The 13,746-nt window shown below is 38.6% G+C and overlaps 1 pseudogene; it reads left to right on the top strand.

The window, feature by feature from the left end:
• Positions 1–12,269, top strand: part of LOC137642518 (transmembrane protease serine 9-like) — a 35,508-nt pseudogene extending 23,239 nt beyond the window's left edge.
• Positions 12,270–13,746: the final 1,477 nt, after the last annotated feature.

The following is a 13,746-nucleotide window of genomic DNA, read 5'->3' on the forward strand; positions in this document are numbered from 1 at the left end:
TGCAAAACAAATAACAAGCATACAACACTCAGTTACTAACAAGCAGCAAACATACGACTGCGTGGGCAAAAAATAAATAAATAGATAAATATATAAATGAACGAACGAAAATACTTTCGGGCGTGATAATATATATATATATATATATATATATATATATATATATATATGTATATATATATATATATATATATATATATATATATATATATACTTACTTCATTTCTATTTACTATGTTATAGAGTCCTCAGCATCGCGAATGACCGAATCACCGAATATCGAGGGTTGACTGTATTCGTTCAGCCATGAATACAGTTCTTCCCATAAACGTATTGAAATCATCAACTGTAAACTGTTATCTCTTTATCTCTCGTCTCCTTAAATGAAAAGCTTGAAATGCAATCCCAAAAGTCTCTATCTAATCAACCACCTCAAAAACATTTTACAATTATTATTTCTGTCATATCTTGTGTCTTGCCACAGCCATGTTGACAATGGATAGGTATTCCACTATTCGTTCATAATTTCCTGTAACATAATCTTCGTTTACCCGGTTCCTCTCTTCATCAACATTATCCTTTGCAGGGTTCGTCTGTTGACTCAACCATATCGATTACTTGCAATGATTTTAGGCTGAGAAGATGCAGGCTTTCTTCCGTCCTAATCACCGGAGATGGTCTCTATGAAAAGTGAGATACAATTGGTTATAACTGTTACTTTCCCTTTGCCAATCATCAACAAGCTTGAAGATGCCGATCAAGTTTGAAATTTTAACACCAATTCTGATTGTGACCTTCATCTTCTCACTGAAGATGTTTGTTTGACCCTTTATCGTGCATTACAGTAGGATTCATAACTTACAGGGAAGTTAACACTTTATCTTATGCAATCTTGAAGGCCGGATGTAACATACAAAATAATCCGTGTGTGGTGTAGGAACGATTCCTTAGAAAAACTACTCACCAAATACTCTAATTTAGTGCAACTACAAAGTTACATTTCTCCCTAAAAGAAAGGATAAATTCCTTCAAGTTGCTTGATGGAAAGTGGATCTTAGAATGCTTAAAATATCATTGCGTATCGGTAATAATTTTCAAAAGTAAAATAGAGCCGGAACCCCCTTTATTATTGGTGTATCCTAATCAATCTCATTTTCATGGCCAAGTATCGTACAGCATTGGTTAACTTTTAATCAAAATATAGCATAACTATTTCTGGCAAGCAACAGAGCCTGTATGCACCTGCCTGAAGTAGAACAGACTCAACAAGTGTCAGAAAGATTAACATACCGTGTCACATTTAGCAGCTAATGTTATGATAAGTAGATGATAAAATGTCACTTGCAGGTCGTCAATGTAAATTCACGTTGTGGAATAACGATATTCATTAGCTTTTCATTCTTTGAAATAGATATCTAAATGAAGAGAAAAATATTACATTGGTTGCAGATATTTATTATCTGGAGAAGAAATTTTAGTAGAATGGCAGAAGTAAAGAGTAATATTCACATAATTCTTCAGTACAAGAGTAGAATATTTCAGAGAGAGAGAGAGAGAGAGAGAGAGAGAGAGAGAGAGAGAGAGAGAGAGAGAGAGATTTCACACTTCAAAACAAAACTTAGTTATCAAATATACATCTAGAGATCTATTTTTACAGATATTGCAGAACTCAATCACCTTTTACTGAAACGAGTGGAAACAATTTCATGGAGGTCAAGTTTAGATCGAGAAGGAGAAGATACTACGGTTTCTCCTGCACAGTTACAGCCTCAGGTTCAGGTAAACAACACGTCTTATAGAGGTTCTCATTTTCACCGACAGGTGGCCCTCAAGGTCGTCTGGTTCATGTTTTATTTTTCATTCAGCTGGCTGTTTTTTTTTTTTTTTTCATTTTATACATTCAACAAATAGTGTCATCATTATTGCCTTTTCAACATTAAATATCCAAAGCTTCCTTCCTTCCTACATTCGTCAATATCCTTCCTCTTCCCATTTCTCTGGAATCAATCCAATTTTTCCCCTCCTAGTTTTAGGAATCTGATTCAACCTCGACTTACTTGCGTGTTCCTGGTTTCTTTAAGTGTTACAGTATCATATATTTCTTTCAGATGTGACAGAATTTTCGACTTCGTCTTCAACAGCAGCTACAACAACAACAGCAGCTGCAATAACAACAACAACAGCAGCACCACCACCACCACCACAATGCCGTAAGTACACTACAAAGTTACTGCCAAATTTCCTTTGTGTGTGTATGCATTGAATAAAGCTGACGAGCTCTTTTCTTGACAAAGGTGTATCAAGATTTCTGCATCGAAAAAAAAACAAAAATATGAAAAAAAAAAAAAAACTTAGCTGCGATCTTTGTGGTAGATGGGTAGCAGCCTTGGGCTATCCAATCCCCCATTGAGCATTGCCCTCTCCATAGTGGGAAGATAATTAAACACTACTAAAGATGGAAACGGTGCAGCCATTATAAATTCAACCTAGACAGATTTGGTATCGTCATCTACCTTCATCCTAATGCATCCAAAACTACACATTCCCTTTCGAGGGACGCTCCTCAGCTTTTAAGTATCCTTCAACCAAGGCAAGCAGTGTTGACGAACTGCAAGCAAGCAAGAAGACTTGCACATGAAACTAGACAAACAATCCAGTACCGTAACGAATTCAAAGGAAAGATTCTACTTCAAGTAATGCATCTTAAGTTTAAAGTCAATTATCCTCTTATTTTTCGAAGGTTCTGAGTTAAATTTCCTCTTTTCCAATGGTTAGTGGAGGGACAATAACAGTTCTCTTTTTTAAGACAAGCCAAACTACTTTTCAGCTTTTCTGTCATATTCCTGTGCATCTTGGAAGGGTTTAATCTCTTAAGGATTACTAAAGTCTAATTCCTGTCTAGATTCTATATCATAGTTTTTTTTTTCTTATATTCTTAAGAGTTGTTGAGTTTCTCCAAATATTTTCTTCTTACGTAAACAAATGAAAATCTATATGAACTGCTCTTCTTCCTCTTATCATCTTCATATCCCTGGAATCTTACAAACAAGAATTACTATTTAAAAGCTTAGATTTTTTCCGTAGGCAAAACAATATGGATCAATTATCATACATAATTAAGGATTTCTCAGCGATCTTTATTTTATAATAAATACAGGAGTCTTTGCTAAACTCAGTATTTCTATGTAACTCATGCGAGAGTGAGCAACTGCTGCTAATAAAGAATTCGAGATATTTCGTATATTGATAACAATTGTTCAGATAACAGAAGATTTAAAGAATAAAACTGAACAATATCAATATAACCTCTTACACATGAATGTCTTAGAATAGATTTATATCTGCTTATGGTCTCAACGTCATTTTTATTCCCTAACTATAAGTCTCTGTATAGATTCCAGGTGGAATAAGCCCCACCCCCTGATGATATCATAGCCAATCACGTTGTCTCCCATGTTAGCAGCTATACTGACTTATAAACTTTTGTGACTCCCGATTGGAGAATGTGCTGTGATAAGTCATTGCCATAGGTTGAAGATATTAAATAAGTTTACAATCAGGACCAATCTAAAAAAATTGTGTACTTGCGTTTGTGTACTTGTAATCTATGATTGCTGCCAGTGTAAACAAAATTCAGGATTCCAACACAGGCCATGTGATTACCTGTGCTGCCTGTAGCTTGGGTGATGACATGACACACTCCATCCAGTGTGGTGAGTGTAAGGAATGGATTCACTACTACTGTTTAAGATTGCCCTTATACAACCTAATGTGTCTCCTGAAAACCACCAGGAAATATAACTGTGAGAAGTGTTATGTGTCCAAGTATCTAGATGAAGATTGGGAAAAGGTAGCACAGGAAGCACAAAAGGCAATAGATGAGCAGGCAAGCTCCAGGGGAACTTTATTACAATCAAACCTGCAAGAGAACCATGAGGTTACAGCTGATGCCATGTGCTCCCAGATCCCACAACCCCGGCAACCTGAAGCCATGACCCTGGGTGACACCCCAGAGAACCTGGACCTCAGTCTAACTCAACGGTCACAGGAGCAGCCTGGCCCCACACATTCTAGGGACACCAATACACCTGTAAGTACTGCAGTAGCCTACCTAGAAAATGTACAATCATACCCACCCAGCATGACTGTACCCCCGTCCATCTACCACAGCCCCCCCCCCCTCACGTGTATGTAGGTACTACAGATGAGGATACTGCAAATATGGTGCAAGTGGGAAGGGCTGCAGCTATGGCCACCCTAAACCATGCCAAAAATATGTGAGTCATGGTTTTAGAGATGAGAGGGGATGCACCGGGTAGGAACTGCCCCAGCTATCATCCTGTGCTCTGTACAAATTCAGTGCAGAAAAGAGAATGTTTTATGGAGGGGTGCAAGCTTACCCATATAAAGGGAACAAAAAGACAGCAAGCAAGGATCCAGAGCCCTGCCAAAATTGAACAACCCTCCAGGTCAGCAAGCACATCGACACCTTCTCCTCCACCACAAGAGCCCCAAAAAAGCAATTTTTTAGAAATGTTCATGGAGATGAAAGCTCACATGGTAAACATGAACAAAGTTGTAGAGGCTCAGGGACTTGTATTGCAGAACTTCATGAGGCAAATACCCCAGCAAAATCAACTACCACAAGTACTCCCAGCAGTAGTGTCACCCATGACCCCAACCTGGGCTTGGCCCAGAGTCAGGGCACTACATTAGAAAAATTCCTAGTGGGCAATATTCGGGGTCTATACCCCAAGGTAGCTCAAAGCAAGATATCATTCATAAGAGAGCTGACCTGGGAGGAGGACTTTATGTTCATTGCCCTCACTGAAACCCACCTATCTGAAGGAATAAAGGAGCCTGAAATACACATCATAAATTACACCTCCTTCCGGACAGATAGGAAAGGAAGAACACATGGCGGCACAATCATTTACTTGAGGGATGACATTGCTCCAAACTCAATACCCCTCTTGTCATACTCAGACGGCCAAATTGAACTGCAAGCCATACAAATCCAGCAACATAATATGATGATTATAAACTGCTACCATCCACCTGGCAGCTGTTCTAGAAACTTCAGTAATGCCATGGAAGCTCTCAGTCGCCTACTAGACTCCCTACTAGTTCCTACACCTGACGTCATCCTCACTGGAGACTTCAACTTTCCCTTCCTGAAGTGGCCCGAAGGAACCCAAACTGGGAGCACCCTCGCTGATAAGTCTCAAGCCGAACTGCTCCTGTCCATTACGAACTCCTCCTTTCTCATTCAGATGGTGTCCATACCAAATAGGGAAGCAATATACTTGACCTGTTTTTCACCAATAACAGTGATGCAATTAACTATGTCTCGGCTGAAAGGACCATCTTCTCTGACCATAATCTCCTCAAGATACACACTACTTACAACAAATCACATTCCCCAGAAATGGCTACACCAAACTAAACTTCTTCAGCAGCCAAGTGAATTGGGATCTCCTAAATGCCCAACTACAGTGCACTGACTGGGAATCAGAACTCCATGTTGGCAACCCTGAGGTAATGCTGAAAGACTTTCTGAAAACCATCCTCAGTGCCTGTGAAGGTAATGTGTCAACAAGAAAACTGCCAGCCACCAGAAGAAGCCACATACCAAGGGACAGAAAAGTGCTTATGAAGAGACGGGCGAACTTAAATAGACAAATGCAAACAACAAAGAGTGACACCCGGAAAAACTCGCTGCAAGCCAAGATCTCACATATAGAAAATGAACTCAAGGATTCACACGAGAAGCAACGTGACTGGGAAGAAACGCAGGCAGTGTGCAACATCAAGGCCAACCCTAAATTTTTCTTTAAGTACTGCAAGAAATTCTCGAAAATGCAAGTCAAGGTTGGACCACTTCAGGCAGGAAATGGGATGAGGTCAAACACCCCGAAGAAACATGCCAGATTCTCTCCCAGCAGTATACCAGAGTCTTCTCGCAACCTACACCTGCCAAGATTGTTCTCGAACCTGCTGAGTTCTTTAAGGTGCCCACCCAACATCACTTGACTCTTGTGAACATCCCTTTCACCATAACTGATGTACAGGAAGCGACCAGTGAACTAAAAATCAACTCTGCTGCTGGACCAGATGGTGTGCCATTCATCCTTTTACTAAGATGCAAGGAAGCTCTGGCGCTCCCTCTCTACAAATTCTGGCGCTGCTCCCTGGACACTGGCATTATACCATCAATATTAAAAGAGGCCATCATCTCCGCAATCCACAAAGGGGGAGATAGAAGCCAGGCCAAAAACTACAGGCCAGTGGCCCTCACCTCCCACCTCATCAAAGTATTTGAGAAAATATTAAGAAACAAGATCATTAGCCACCTTGAAGAAAACAGCTTGATGAGTAACTCTCAGCATGGCTTTCGTAAAGCAAGGTCTTGTCTCTCCAACCTCTTGGCCCACTATGAGTGGCTGCTCCAGGGCCTTGCTGAAGGCAAAAATGTAGACGTGGTCTACTTAGACTTTGCTAAGGCCTTCGACCAATTGGACCACGGCATCCTTCTCCACAAGCTGAGGGCCATGGGGATAGCAGGGAAGCTGGGTGTGTGGCTGCACAGCTTCCTTACCAACAGGACTCAGGCAGTAGCTGTTGACGGCCACAAGTCACAGCCTGAGAAAGTCAGCAGCGGAGTCCCCACTTGACCCCCTACTCTTCCTGGTCCTGATGGCCGACATTGAAAAGACAGTCACGGGCTCCTTCCTGTCCTCCTTTGCTGACGACACTACCCTAAGCCACAGGATCAGTGCGTCTGAGGATGTTGACCAGCTGCAGGCAAACATCCAGAGGGTCTTCCACTGGGCTGACACAAACAAAATGTAATTCAATGAGGATAAATTTGAAATAATGAGACTGGGGCCTAATACTGAACTCATCCACTCCACCGAGTTACTGACAAAAACACAGCAGCCAATCCCACCAAGCAATGCAGTCAAGTGCCTTGGCATCCTCATGGACAATAATGCCACTTCCCAGCAGCACATCAAGGACACCGCCACTAGGGCCAGGCACATGGTTGGCTGGGTTCTGCGTACCTTCCATTCAAGGGAGCAGGAGGTCATGCTGACACTGTGGAAGACCCTCATACAGCCAATCCTTGACTACTGTAGCCAGCTGTGGTCTCCCCATAAACAGGGGGACATACAGGAGCTAGAGTCAGTCCAGAGGAGTTTCACAAGATCAATTAAAGGAATGGGGGAGCTCAACTATTGGCAGCGCCTGCAAAGGCTGGGACTCTACTCTCAACAGAGAAGAAGAGAGAGATATAGAATAATATACACCTGGAAAATCTTGGAGAGGCAGGTGTCTGACCCTACCCCTGACTTACTGAAGGCACGTTAAAGTGAGCGTTCGGGGCGATCATGTGTATGACAAAGCCTCTCCTCCAGGACACCAGAGAGGATAAAAGCCCTCCTTGCCTCCAGCCTCACCCACAACGGCCCCAGACTGTTCAATGCACTGCCAAGAAATTTCAGAGACACCACAGGCTGCTCGGTCACCAAATTCAAGAAAGCACTTGACACTTTCCTGCAGACGCTGCCAGATGAGCCTCCTGTGCCAGGCTACACAGCGTGCTACAGGGCAGCCACAAACTCTGTGCCAGACCAGATCACCCTCATGAAGAAGGACTTACGGACTGGCGTCAGCGGTGGACCACCACAGCTGTGAGGAAGACCCTCTAAATTCTACCAAGTATACCAAGTAAGTATAATTGCTTTAAGGATATAGTATGCATTGAGACCACTGCTAATGCAGGAGACAACATGATTGGCTATGATGTCATCAAGGGGTGACGCTTAAGTCACCCAGAATCGCTGTGTTGACTATAAACTATTAAATTCTATTATGACTATCCATTATTCAATGTTCATATAAACGGTATAACAATGAGCAATAGAGTTTTTACACAATTGAAAGGTTTTCTGTAATGTATATATTAGGGTTAATTATAGAAAACCAAACGAAAATTGATATATTTATCAAAGACCATCTCTAATGGAATCAGTAGACTGAATGAAATAGGAAAATTACATAATTTGTACTAGTTTTAGAAACCACCTAATCTACCCCACAAGTTCAGTCTTATAACATAAACAAGCAAACAGTGAATACTTGAGACACTGAAGCATCTAATTCTCTTATACAGTGTGTGGCCGACGAAACCCAGTGACCAGGATTGTTGGAGGCCAACCGACAACAGTGCACGAATACCCTTGGCAAGTTGGGTTGACGTCAGCTACATCTAGCAGACCATATTGTGGCGGTTCTATCATCTCTAACGAGTGGATCCTGACCGCATCTCATTGTGTCGACGGGTAAGAGACTTTCTTTTGGGGTAGGCCTAATTCTCTCTCATCTCATCCAGGAAGATTGATTATTTATGAACGTGTTTCAGATCATATCTGGTGACTTGACTTGAAAATTAGACACAGCATTAACACCTCATCAATTGCTTTGGATTTCAACAAATCTCAAAATGTTCTCGTAAAATTTGCAAAAACTTTTCTAATTTTTATGAGTAAAAAGATTTAAAAGTTCAGGCAATATCTTATTCACGACTCTGCAAAGCAGCGTAAGAACTGTCGTGGGATATTAACTAAATTTAATTTTGCAAGTTTGTTGCCTTATTTTGTTGCTGAAGAGAGAATTGTATTGACTAATAACTGTTTTTTTGCAAATATTAAACAATGCATAAAAAAATTTTCAATGAGATTATAAGAAATAGAAAAAAAATGTAAAACGTAGTACCAATTCCTCATTAAAAGCGTTTATTCTTATAATGGCAATGCTGATCTTTTCGAGCAGAAATGGCTGTAGTTACTAACAACGATTCCATTCCCTTTCCAGCGACAGTGCATCAAGCGTCTATGTAGTCGTTGGAGAACACGACTATTCCACATCAACTGAAACGACGGTTAGACAAAAGATCCAAGCCTCACAAGTAAGTCGGTAAACCTCTGGATAGTTCTGGCAAAATATCTTATTAGAAAATCTCTTTAACAGAAGTAAGGAAATTATTTAAGGCTCTTCTATTTACTATACACTTTTCTTAAACAGGAAATCTTTCTAGGTGTATTGCTATAAGTCTTGTATGTTATCCTTGAAAGAAGAGTAAATTTGAAACAAATACAGTACAATTTTCCTAATTTCAAAATACTGGTTTTTCAATGATAGAAATCTTTCAAAATCTAAGAAAATAGGATATGGAAAATAAGTTTAATCAATCAATCTCGTTACAGATCATCATGCACCCAAGTTACAACAGAAACACTCTTGACAACGATATGGCGTTGATCAAGCTGTCCTCTCCGCTCACCTTCCCTTCTGACAACAAGATTGCCCCTGTGTGTCTTCCAGATGCAGGCAATGCCTACAGTGATGTGACTGCTACAGTTACTGGCTGGGGAACATTACAGTCAGGTTTGTACGCTTATAATATGTTTTAACTTATGTGAAATCTTTGTTCAACTTAAGCAGTAAAGACCATACAATTTTCTTAGCAGAGAAATATTTTGGTCTAGATCACATTCTGCACATGCACCTTCAGTACAGTCTATTCACGGAGTTTTCTTATTTTTAATTTGTTCCTTCAAGAAATAGATTCCAGGCACTACACGATTTCAGCCTTTAGGTATGAACGGAACATACTTTTTCGTTTCCAAATTTAGTAATACTTGAAACAAAAATTGTGAAGAATCCTCTTATTCTATCTTGCATTTAAAATCATGCAGGACTAAGATTAGGTTGTTATTAATACTTCCAAAGTTTTGCTAATATCTTTATAAAGAGACTCAGGCAGGAAAAACAGAATTATAAGGAAGAGAAGCAGGATTAAGGCTCAATTTAAAAAAAAAAATAATAACCTTCTCTTAAAAGATGGAACATTATATGACTCAGGACAAATCAAGTAGGAAGAGAATGACAGTATTTGGCACTGGTGGGACAAACCAGTCACAGAACCTTCAATTAGGATTTCTTATTTCTAGAGAATAAAACTGTAGAGATATGTGAAAAGTGTTACCAGTCTATATGATAGGACAGAGCAGCAGAATAAAGGGAAATATAATGCTCATAGAGAATGGGTAGCAGAATTTCTTTGATCACAACCAAGAGAAGAGGTAAGGAATAGTCACGAACCAAAGAAATGCAGTTGATTCATTCTTACTAAGTAAAGCGATGGAAGATTAATCACCCAGAAATAAGAGAGCAATAAACCAAGCGGAAATATTGAGACTGAGAGAATCTCTTAGAAACTTTGAGGAAGGACAACTTTGAAGACCTTGAGAATCAAGGCAATGTCTGTTGATATTTCATGAAGCAGACCTGTAGGTTTCAATCCTTCCACAGACAAAGGAAGATCGTAGTCCGGTGATCATCTGTCGTGACTTGAACTCGGGACACGCAAAGTGTGAGGGAGTAGTCAAAGATATCACTGAGGCACCGTTACCCTGAAATGGCAGGTTGACTTGGCCAAACTATTTATTGTCTGATTGAAAATTTCATTATCCAGTATATAAGAAATAATAAATATGTTGGGACAAATTGTCTCTGACAATTTTTTTTCCTCCAATTTTTCTTACAAGTGCAGCATTGTGTATATAACCCTTTTACTTTACAGGTGGTAGTCAACCTAATGTACTTTATGAAGTGGATGTTCCAACAATGACCAACTCAAGGTGTCAACAGTTTTTAAGTGGTATCACAAGTAACATGATCTGTGCTGGATTGGATGCCGGAGGAAAAGATTCTTGTCAGGTTTGTTGAGTCACGACAATAAAATTACATTATAAAATTAAGCTTGATTAGTATCTACATATTTTGAATACTATGTTTAAAGACATGAACTTGTGTGACTTCAATGTTCCCAGTTAAAAATGCTTTTAATTCTTTAGACAAAAGGTCATAAGGAGAGTGAAATCTATTCATAAACAGCAAACAGCAGGGGTCTACTTTAGGAATGTAGAGAAAGTATTGGCAATAACAGACATAGCGATAGATAGAGGAATGAGGAGAAGTTGAGTGTTTTATTAGAACTTGACAAGAGCCTCCGTACTATCTGTGACGATAGTCTTTCTTGTAAACCAGAAAATATCACAAACTCAAACATAACTTGTTTCAGTAGAGTCAAAATAGATTTTTCCATTTTCAGGGTGATTCCGGTGGTCCAATGGTGACTGCAGGTAGCACAACTCAGACATTCATGGTGGTGATTGGAGTGGTCTCTTGGGGCTATGGCTGCGCCGATGCAAACAGCCCTGGAGTGTACGCCAGAGTAGGCAGTAAGTGAAATGCCAAGAAATTTTGTTTGAATGACTTTCATAAGAAAAGTTTTCAATGTCCAGCATAAAGGTTGACACGAAAATCGAGTGCTATTCTTGTTTCCAACTAATCAAATAAAAAATTAAGAGCCAAGGGAGATAAATATTTAATTGACAGACAATGAAAAAGAATGAAAATCTCGTTAGCAAATGAAAATGTGATTAAAAGAGCAGCATAATTTGAAATATTAAATAAACAAGTGACTTACGGTAATCTAAACCTTTCAAAACATAAGACCAGTGAGCAAGTTCCTATATCAATTGTCAGTCAAGTACAAGTAAAGGCAAAGAGTCCATTGTCAACTGAACTTACAATAATATTTCAAGATCAAACAAAAATATAATTAGATTTAATAACTTTAATATTAGAATCATTATTGTGAATATTGATAAGCATTAAAAAGTAGACCCACAAGTCAAAGAAGCTATTAGGAACTTATCATGTCAACATTTTCATGTTACCAAAGGAAGTTTCAAAACTAGTGATTTTGCCAAGAGGGTGAAACAAGATGTCAAATTTTATGATAATAGAAAAAAAATCAAGGATTAAAAAAGTTATTTATCTAATGATATTATGAACAAGAGATAGAAAGATGAACAACCAACGTAATCAATATTAAGGTTTGATCTATTTAAAGTTTTCTTTGCGAGTCTTATGATGAAATTGATTTTACAACTGTGACATCTTTTTCAGACTATCTCTCTTGGATATCTACAAACATCGCAGGTTCTCAAACTTGCCCAAGGCCATAGAGGACACCGAATGGACCACATCAGACATTAATGACATTACGTCAACACAATCAGATATTAATTCATTTTTTCTGATCACGGAATTACCATTTCTTTCTTTATAATTTGTTGTTAATTCATTCCTCTTTTTGAATAATTGTGGTAAATTAAATTTATTGACATTTAAAAGTTTTATTATTTATCCTTCTTACAATAACAATACTGATTTCTAATCTGGTGACCCTGGGGATCTAAGTCTCAAAAGTCTCACTGAGACTGAGGGACTTTGTTCAACTTCCAGTAAAAAATTTCTATATTTTGAGGAAGCGTTTTCTTTAACAAGAGATTAAAATTAATGTCCTAAGTCCATCGTAAAGGGAAAACAAATAAGCTATCTAATGTTAAACATACAAAGACTTGAGCTGCTTCAAAATAACACTTAATAATTAATATATGCAACAAGTTTGAACTTTCCTCAAATTTCTTAGAATCTAGAAAATTTTTATGCTACAAAGTTCTTATTATGGGTTATTACTGTTTTTCTCATAAACGGTTCTTTATCTTTTCTTGTAAGAGAAATAATTAAAAGCTAAACACTGAAATGACTTGCATCCAAGATACCTCTCGCTTATGGACTGACAAGACTAGCTTCTTTTCCCAAGACCGCCTTTCTTTTATAAGAAGTCTTATCTATACGTAATAATTTTGCTTTCTTGAAGTTCTACTACAATAAGTGATTATTCAATTAATCGATATTTTCAATCTTTCTGGTAATAAAAGCCTACCTTATTTGATCCTTTTCAGTGTAATTTACAATAGAATGTCAAATGATATATAATAGTATATAACAAATTTACTAGATTAATCACGACTGAATATTGTGCTGAAAATAAGGAAGGAGGATAAGCCTCTCATCCCTCGCTTCAAGTTTCTTATTCCTGATCTAGATATTAATCTTTGGCACCGTCGTTCAATTAGTTCATTATGCATGTTGCATAAGATTTTCCATAACTCTGGCCATCCTTTACATTCAGATCTCCCTGGACAATTCCTGTTCGTAATACTAGGCAGGCAGTTACCTCTAATAGCCAGGCCTTCTCCATCATGAGGCTCAATACTAAACAGTGTTCTAGAAGTTTTATTCCAGCTGTTACCAAGTTGGGGAATGATCATCCTTATCGGGTAGTTGAATCATTTGAACTTCAAAAGTTCAAAGTTGGAGCAAATGTTTTTATGTTGACCAGGCTGACATGAGTCTCTTTATAGTTTGTATATGACATATCTTTTTTCCTTGACGTTGTTAATAGTTTATATGAGATATGTCTGTTTTGACGTTATTACTGTTTTAGGAATGATTTATTGTTGATTTATTTTCATCATTTGCTTGTTTCCTTGTTTCCTTTCCTCACTGGGCTATTTTTCCCTGTTTGAGCCCTTGGGCTTCTAGCATCTTGCTTTTCCAACTAAGGTTGTAGCTTGGCTAATAATAATAATAATAATAATACCCTCTGGCCCACGTGACGTCACGGGGAATTCATGCTGATTTTGTCTGATTGACCTATCTAGAGTAAGTGGGTCCCGTCTTTTCCTTTCTCCTTCTCTTTTTACCTCATTACTCGGTTGAAGAGACATTGAACGCCAGTTGCTTAAAACTTTGTCATTCTCT

The sequence above is a fragment of the Palaemon carinicauda genome, chromosome 6, assembly GCF_036898095.1.
Source record: "Palaemon carinicauda isolate YSFRI2023 chromosome 6, ASM3689809v2, whole genome shotgun sequence".
NCBI classification, from domain to species: domain Eukaryota; kingdom Metazoa; phylum Arthropoda; class Malacostraca; order Decapoda; family Palaemonidae; genus Palaemon; species Palaemon carinicauda.